This window comes from Borostomias antarcticus (assembly GCF_949987555.1).
Source record: "Borostomias antarcticus genome assembly, chromosome: 14".
Classification (NCBI taxonomy): Eukaryota; Metazoa; Chordata; class Actinopteri; order Stomiiformes; family Stomiidae; genus Borostomias; species Borostomias antarcticus.
In genome coordinates this window covers 13865927-13873783 of record NC_140247.1, presented here as the reverse complement: position 1 = coordinate 13873783, position 7857 = coordinate 13865927, and positions in this window count along the sequence as shown.

Here is a 7857-nt window from a genome sequence, read left to right as displayed (position 1 = left end):
ACACAGAGCAGCAGCCAGTCAGGTTAACCTTGTTGATCTCCGCCTGTCTCATTAGCTTCTTCGCGTTTACGTTTTAGCTCCCTCGCGAGCCACCGTATTATGGGCGTTGCCATGGTAACAAGTAATTTTGTTGTTGTTGTCAGTGCCCCGACTGTTTGTCAGACGTGTTATTTAACGTGAGTCTAGCACTAGCCAACTACGGTTGTAAACACACTAACTATAGATATTCTGGTTGAATTAAACTGACCATTAGGCTAGACTAGTGTCGATGGAACATGATGATGTGGGGGCCAGTTTTGGCATGTCGGAGTGCAGTGCCTCTGCAGCATCTAGACCAGGGGTGTCAAACTCAAACTGGCTTGGGGCCACTGCTGGTGTTGTCATATCATAGGAGGGCAGCTTCAGCATTTACAGTAAGTACAACAGGAATGCACGATATTTCTGGTGTTTTTTATTTCCATTAATAACATCCAGATTTCCAATAATATAGAATTGGATTTTTATTTCAATTGTATATGAATGGGTAGTTTGAAAAGGTATGAAACAACTAGAAAACATAATTACTTTTTTTTTTTTTAAGAATTTGTCGGGCCGGATTACATTATATTTTTAACATCATGTTGGGGCCTGAGGGAGGGGGGAGGAGGGCCAGAAATGGCCCCCGGGCCTTGAGTTTGACACCCCTGATCTAGACCAACCTCCTCAAACGCAATGTTGTCTTATGGGCTAGGCTAGACTATAGCTATATACTATAATGTATATCCATATTATACTATAATGTATAATTGTTCAACCCCAGTTGATATGATGGAGGACATAGCAACCTCTCCTACACCTAGGTGACGATAGACGTACTTATATTAAATATTTGTATTTTTAGACTCCAGAATCGATTTCACTCACATATTTCGACCCCACAATAGATGATTCAGTCTCAATAGTTGAAGTCCATAAACAACAGTACTTCTGAACCCAGTTAATATGAATGAATGGATGTGCCTCCCACACCTCGACCTGCACGGACAATACATTAACCAACAGCCTATTATTTTCCGATTTCAAAAATCTGTTTCACCCCCATAGAGAGAGAGAGAGAGAGATAGAGAGAGAGAGAGAGAGAGAGAGAGAGAGAGAGAGAGAGATTGTTCGAAAGAATAGGAAGGAGCTGGGAAAGACAGAAGAGAAGGAGAATGATCCGATAGAGTTGGAGGAAAAGACAGGCCAGTATCACCATTCACAGAGTAGATCAAATTTAAATCTGATTTAATGCTTATTGATCCCATACAAGTAGTTAAAAAATCTAAGTTCTTGAAAATGGCCACTAGGTGGCTCAAGTTGACTAAATATTAGGCTCCCTGTACGCTTCAAGGATAGACCTGTGTTGAACTGTTCATTGTCAGGAGCACAGTCAGTTTGAAACAACAGATAAGGAAGAACATCTCACAGAAGCAAGCAGCGTAGCTAGTCGGGTTTATATAACATTCTCAGGCCATGACCTCAACCACTCAAACAGGGTTGGGGTTAGGGTTACAGCCTAGCCAGTGAAGTTTACATAAGGTTCTCAGGCCATGACCACAACCACTCAAACTAAAGCTGCCAACATCCCTTCCCTGGGTTGAGCCAGGGAATATTAAGCTGAGCCATAAGAATATTATTCTGTAGATTTCCAGATGTCTGGGAACTGTGTTCTTCCCAAAAAGGCTTCCAGTATGGCTCCCCTGAAAGTGTCCAATCTTTCACCAAGAAGCCTACTGTACACACGCACACACACACACAATTCAAGAAATAGCTCTCACATGGATCTGTAACTGGCACCTGGAAGAGTATTGCTGTAGCACTGTGAGTGTCCCAGAGTTCTAACATGCAGACACACGTACACTCCAAGGAGGTTAGCGTACACTCTCCACCCAAGTACTCCTCCATATCACCCCCTCCTTACTGCTCTTCTCTCTCATGCTAAGTGAGCCTTTTATATTGATAGATTTTTTAGTGTTTGATTCATTTGTGGCCGTGATATTGGTGTGTTAATAAATAAAGACGTCTTCGAGCTAAAACCTCTCTTTCTCTCTCTTTCTCCCACTATGAGTCAAACTGCACCTGCTGTTCACAGAGTGTGTTTGCGCCAACTTCCTGTTGGCTCTGGTTAACCCTGCCAACCTGCTTCCCTTCGTACACCCGCTGTACTGCTCCTGGTCTTCCTCTCTCTCTTCCTCTCCTTCCCTCTCTCCCTCTCCCTTCCTCAGTACCTGCAAGAACACCTGTATGTTTCACTTCCTGTCTCTTCCATCCAGACCTGTTTGTCAACTGTGTTTGGTTAGACCAGCCCAGCCCTGCTCACAGGTAACCTCTTTACCATATTAGTCTGGGCTGACTTCCCGTCTTGGTAGGCTGTCTCTCTCTTCTGACCTCTGTACAGACCGACCTCACACAAACCTTGGCCATACAACTCTCAAGATGTTACCTAATACTGTCAATAAAGATATTGTGTAAGAATATTACCATCAAATGACGCACTTTATGTTGATAAGAAAGTTGAAGAAAAATCTGTCTATCCATCTCTCTGTCTGTCCATCTGTCCGTCCGTCCATCTGTCTGTCCAGCTGTGGGTGCTACCATGCTCTTCCTCCTGTGAGAGCCGTGGGTTGATGCTGTAGGTTGCCCTGGATACATGATGCTGTATGGTACTGCGAGGTTGCTATGGGATATGTGATGCTATGAGGTTGTTATGAGGTCATGTCCAGTGACCTGGTCTCCGATGCACAGCCCCACCAGGGGATAGGTGGTGTGAGGTGTGGATGTTTGGTTATAGAGATAGCATCTGTGTTTGTGTGTGTTTGTGTTTCAGGGTTCTCAGCCAAGTAATCCAGAGAGGGAGTGTGAGTGGATGTTTGGTTAGGCAGTGGTTCACAAACTTTTTAGCCAAACAATTCTCAAAAAGAAACAATTCTTCAAAAGAAAATGTTGATGGAGCCTTGACTCCCTGTCCTCCTCTGACAACTGTTCACACACACAGTCATACTGCTCATAATAAGAATATTTACATTTGTAGTTCATTTTGCAGTGTCTTACTTATCTGACTGTGAAGGCTAGGCCTTCCTGCTCACCTCTAATGGCTCTTTGGCCTTCAAATTAATATTTTTCTCTCACATTTTGGAAACCACTGGGTTAGAAAGAGATTACATCTGTTGGCGTGTGTGTGCATGTGTGGGGTATGTGTGTGTGTGTGTGTGGGGGGGGGGGGGGTACGTGTGGGTGGGTGTTTGTGTGTGTGTGTTGGGGGGGTACGTGTGTTTTTGTGTGTGTGGGGGGTGTGGGTGTGTGTGTGGGTGTCTGTATGAGTGTGTGGGAAGGAAAATGTGGGGGGCATGTGTGTTTTTGCCTATGTCTGTTTGCGTTTGGCGGGTCTCAGCTTGACTAACCGGGGGTATGAGACCTGGGAGGAAGTGAGGTCCATGGCTGGGGGTCTTGGTGTGTGGGGGGGCGTGTTAGTCACCCACCGAGGGAGGGGTCTGCTGACTCACACTCTGAATGGCAGCGGGGGGAGGGGGAGGGTCTGAGAGGAGGGTGAGTATTTTTGGCAACACCTCCTCTTCCTCCACGGATCCAATTCCTCTTTTCACTCGTTCTCTCTTTCCCTATTCCCCAGATGTGCTTCCTTCCTGAAAGCCGCTCCGGGCCGGACTGACGCACGGCAGCACAACTTCTCCTCCGCTCCGGGAAAACACATTGAGTAACCATGCTGTGTTTCTGAATCTGACCAGTCTTTTTTTGGGTTTCTACGGTTGGAAAACAGTGTGGGGACAGTTCCTTATTTGTTCTTGATATAGAGTGCAGCATGCAGGCCTCGCCCACTAACTACTGACCAGAACTTGACCAGAACACACACACACACACACACAGACACACACACCAGGCCCTCCGCCTACAGGCCGCTGCACGTGAATGAGGTTAATGTTAAGAGATATAACGGGGCGCTGCGTCTTTAAGAGCAGGAATGCCAGCTATGCCGTGCCTTGCCCGGGCAGCGGGCGCTGCTGGAATGTTGGCAGAGGCTCACCCCCCCCCCCCCCCCCCCCCCTGAGGCGAGACCCCAGGTGCTGGAGGAGATCACAGCGAACAGGGCAGTGAGGGGGGTCCGGGGGGGTGGGGGGCGTGGGTGAGCGGGGTCAGACTACACAGAGACAGAGATATATACACAGAAGCCCAATTAAAACTGTTTCCACGCATGAGATCATCTGCTGGTACTCTGGAGAGACTTAGAGGGGAAAAAAACCATGCATGAGATCCATGGTTCATGCTCCTTAACTCGGCCGCCTCCGAACCCCTTCTCCTCCCCTTCCTCCCTCCGTCCTGCCTTCCCTCCCGCCTCCTAACCTCAGATTTATGGCTCTTGGCCGACGGCAGGTACTCAAGAACCTGGCCTCTGGAGCTTCAGGACACACACATACACACACACACACACCAATCACCCCCCCCCCCCCCCACACACACACACACAAACACAAGCAACATGCTGCCAAGGCCAGACTACTGGGCAGAGAGTGGAGGAGGAGGAGGAGGAGGAAGAAGAAGAGGGAGAGGAGGCTGACTCCAGAACAGACCCACTCATAGGAACGGGCATTGTGAGAAAGGCCCTTTAAAATCATCTCTGTCTGTTCTTTCCACATAAACTGATTTAGATCAAATATGTCAAATGTCATGACAGACAGACAGACAGACAGACAGACAGACAGACAGACAGACAGACAGACAGATAGACAGATAGATAGATAGATAGATAGATAGATAGATAGATAGATAGATAGATAGATAGATAGATAGATAGATAGATAGATAGATAGATAGATAGATAGATAGATAGATAGATATAGACAGACAGACAGACAGATGAGTCGCTTCTGTCGTGCTACTGTAGGCTGGCCAGATGACTCAGCCTGGACCAATCAAACACAGTCTGGTTACCCTGGGTTACGTAATAATGAGATAACTCCCCACTCCATCCACCTGCATGACTCAACACTAGACTCCATCAACCTGCATGACTCAACACTAGACTCCAATATCTCCAAATACTTCCAAATACCACCCAAATACTCCCCAATACCCCCAAATAGGCCCAAGAACCACCCCGATATCTCCCAACATCCTAGTATACCACTCCAATATCCCCAAACACCCCCCAATATCTCCAAATACCCCCAAATACTACCCCAGTACCCCAGAATACCACCGTCATATCCCCACCTGCCACCAGTTATTCCCAGTAGTGTATCTAGAGAACCTCGGGTCAGGACTCAGCATCTGTTCATGAGAAACCAGAAACCGATCTGGCACTGCCTCATTAGATATGGTCTGGGTTTGGATGAGCTTTATTGGAATTATGAGTGTGTGTGTGTGTCTCTCTCTCTCTCTCTCTCTATCTCTCTCTCACACACACACACACACACACACACACACACACACACACACACATGGTAGCAGCACATGGACAGCATGGGATGAGTCAGAGTGGCTCCCCAGGGAGATCCCCCCCCCCCTGAGGGTGCGGTGGGGTGCCTCTCTGGAGCAACGTGAGACTGGACGCCTTTGTCATGAGCACAAAGACAGGGAACACATGCTCACCACAGCAGAAAGATGATCCTGACCCCCTGGGAGAGAGGAGAGGAGAGGAGAGGAGAGGAGAGGAGAGGAGAGGAGAGGAGAGGAGAGGAGAGGAGAGGAGAGGAGAGGAGAGGAGAGGAGAGGAGAGGAGAGGAGAGGAGAGGAGAAAACAGTAGAGATATGGGTGGCACTGAGGTATTGGCTGTGTAGAGGTGGTTGTGTAGGGGTGTGAGGCTGTGTTAAGTGGAGCGTTGGTTGTGCTGACGGTGTGGAGAAGAAGGTCCTCTGGTGCTCAAAATGGGTTCAGCATTCATGTTCCCTCAGGTTCTTCAATGCTCTACTGTAGAACTCCTGTGACTGTGGTGATGGTGGCGAGATGGATGCTGCCATCTAGGAACATGCTAGAAACATACCTACTTATACACTTTTGTATATCACATACACACACACACAAACAAAATCACACAAACACACAAACACACACACACACACATACACACAAAATCACATACATGCACACAAAATCACATACAGTACAGTACACACACATAGACACATACACACTCACAAAATCACATACACAAACAAAATCACATACACACACACACACACACACACACACACACACACACACCAGCCTGAGAGGAAGTCAAGTCAAGTTTATTTTTTAAAGCACATTTAAAAACACAGCCTGGGCTGACCAAAGTGCTGTACAAGATAATAAGATACATATACAAATCAATATGAAAACAATAAAAGACAAAGCAGCAAGCAATAACAAACAAACAACAGCAAACAACAACAACGAGACAAAGCACAAAGCAAAGCACATTTAACCAGTAAAAGACTAATTTCTAGTGGCAGCTGGTTCCACAATCGTGGAGCCGCAACTGCAAAAGCTCGGTCACCTTTTCCTTTATATATTTGTGGATATCAGAGACCTAGTGGTTGATTGCCAGATGAGATCCGAGTGTATGATGGTGACTGACCATTCAGTGCTTTGAACGCAACCAACAGAATTTAAAACTGGATTCTAAAGTGGACAGGGAGCCAATGAAGGGAGGCTAAGACGGGTGATGTGGTCACGTTTTTTGGTCCCCGACAGCATCCTTGCAGCGCCATTTTGCACCCGCTGCAGGCGAATAATTAAAATCTGGGGGAGGCCTAAGTAAAGGGAGTTGCAATAGTCCAGTCGTGAAGTATTAAAGGTATGGATGACTTTTTCCATGTCGGCTGGAGATAGGATGGGCTTGAGTTTGGAGATAGTTCTTAACTAGAAAAAACTGTTTTTTTACAACAGAACTGATTTGCTTCTCAAGGCTGAGGTCGGAATCTATGATGACACCCAAGTTCCTTGCATGTGGTTTGATATATGGGGTGAGCAGAGAAATCATTAGATGGTGGAAAATGATTAGCTTCTGCAGTAAAGTAAATCAGTTTGTGTGTGTGTGTATGTGATTGTGTGTGTGCATGCATGCATGTGTGTGCGTCTGTGTGTGTGTATTTGTGCGTGTTTGTGCTAAATATAAGTAGCCGTCCCTGGCCTTGTGTGAAGGTGTGTGTGTGTGTGTGTGTGAGGGTGTGGTGAGGGACCAGATTCTAACGAACTCAACCAGGACATGAAGTCAGCCACACTTACAACCTTGCTCAACTTCCCTACTCCCTCACAAACCTGGCACTCAGCACACAAACACACACACACAAGCACACGCACACACACAAACAGCACACACACACACACACACACACACACCCATCATCCCCCCCCCCCCACACACACACACACAGACACGCTCACACACACCCATCCACCTCACACACCCACAACACACACGTCTCTTAGTGTCTTTTACAGAGCTACTGCTAATTGATGCCCTTCTAACAACCTTAATTACACAGAGGCACTCTTGGGGCAGGGTGTGTGTGTGTGTGTGTGTGTGTGTGTGTGTGTGTGTGTGTGTGTGTGTGTGTGTGTGTGAGAACTGTGTCTGTCAACAAGTGGCCAGACTGCAACCACAACGACACAAGTGACACCTGACTCAGCAAGCTGGTGTGTTTAGTACAACCGTCTCTGATAATCCAGTGTCTGTCTGGTCTGGTCTGGTCTGGTCTGGACTGGACTGGACTGGTCAGGCCTGGCCTGGCCTGGCCTGGCCTGGTCATGTCTGGTCTGGTCTGGCCTAGTCTGGCCTGGTCTGGTCTGGCCTAGTCTGGCATGGTCTGGTCTGGTCTGGTCCTAGTCTGGCCTGGTCTGGT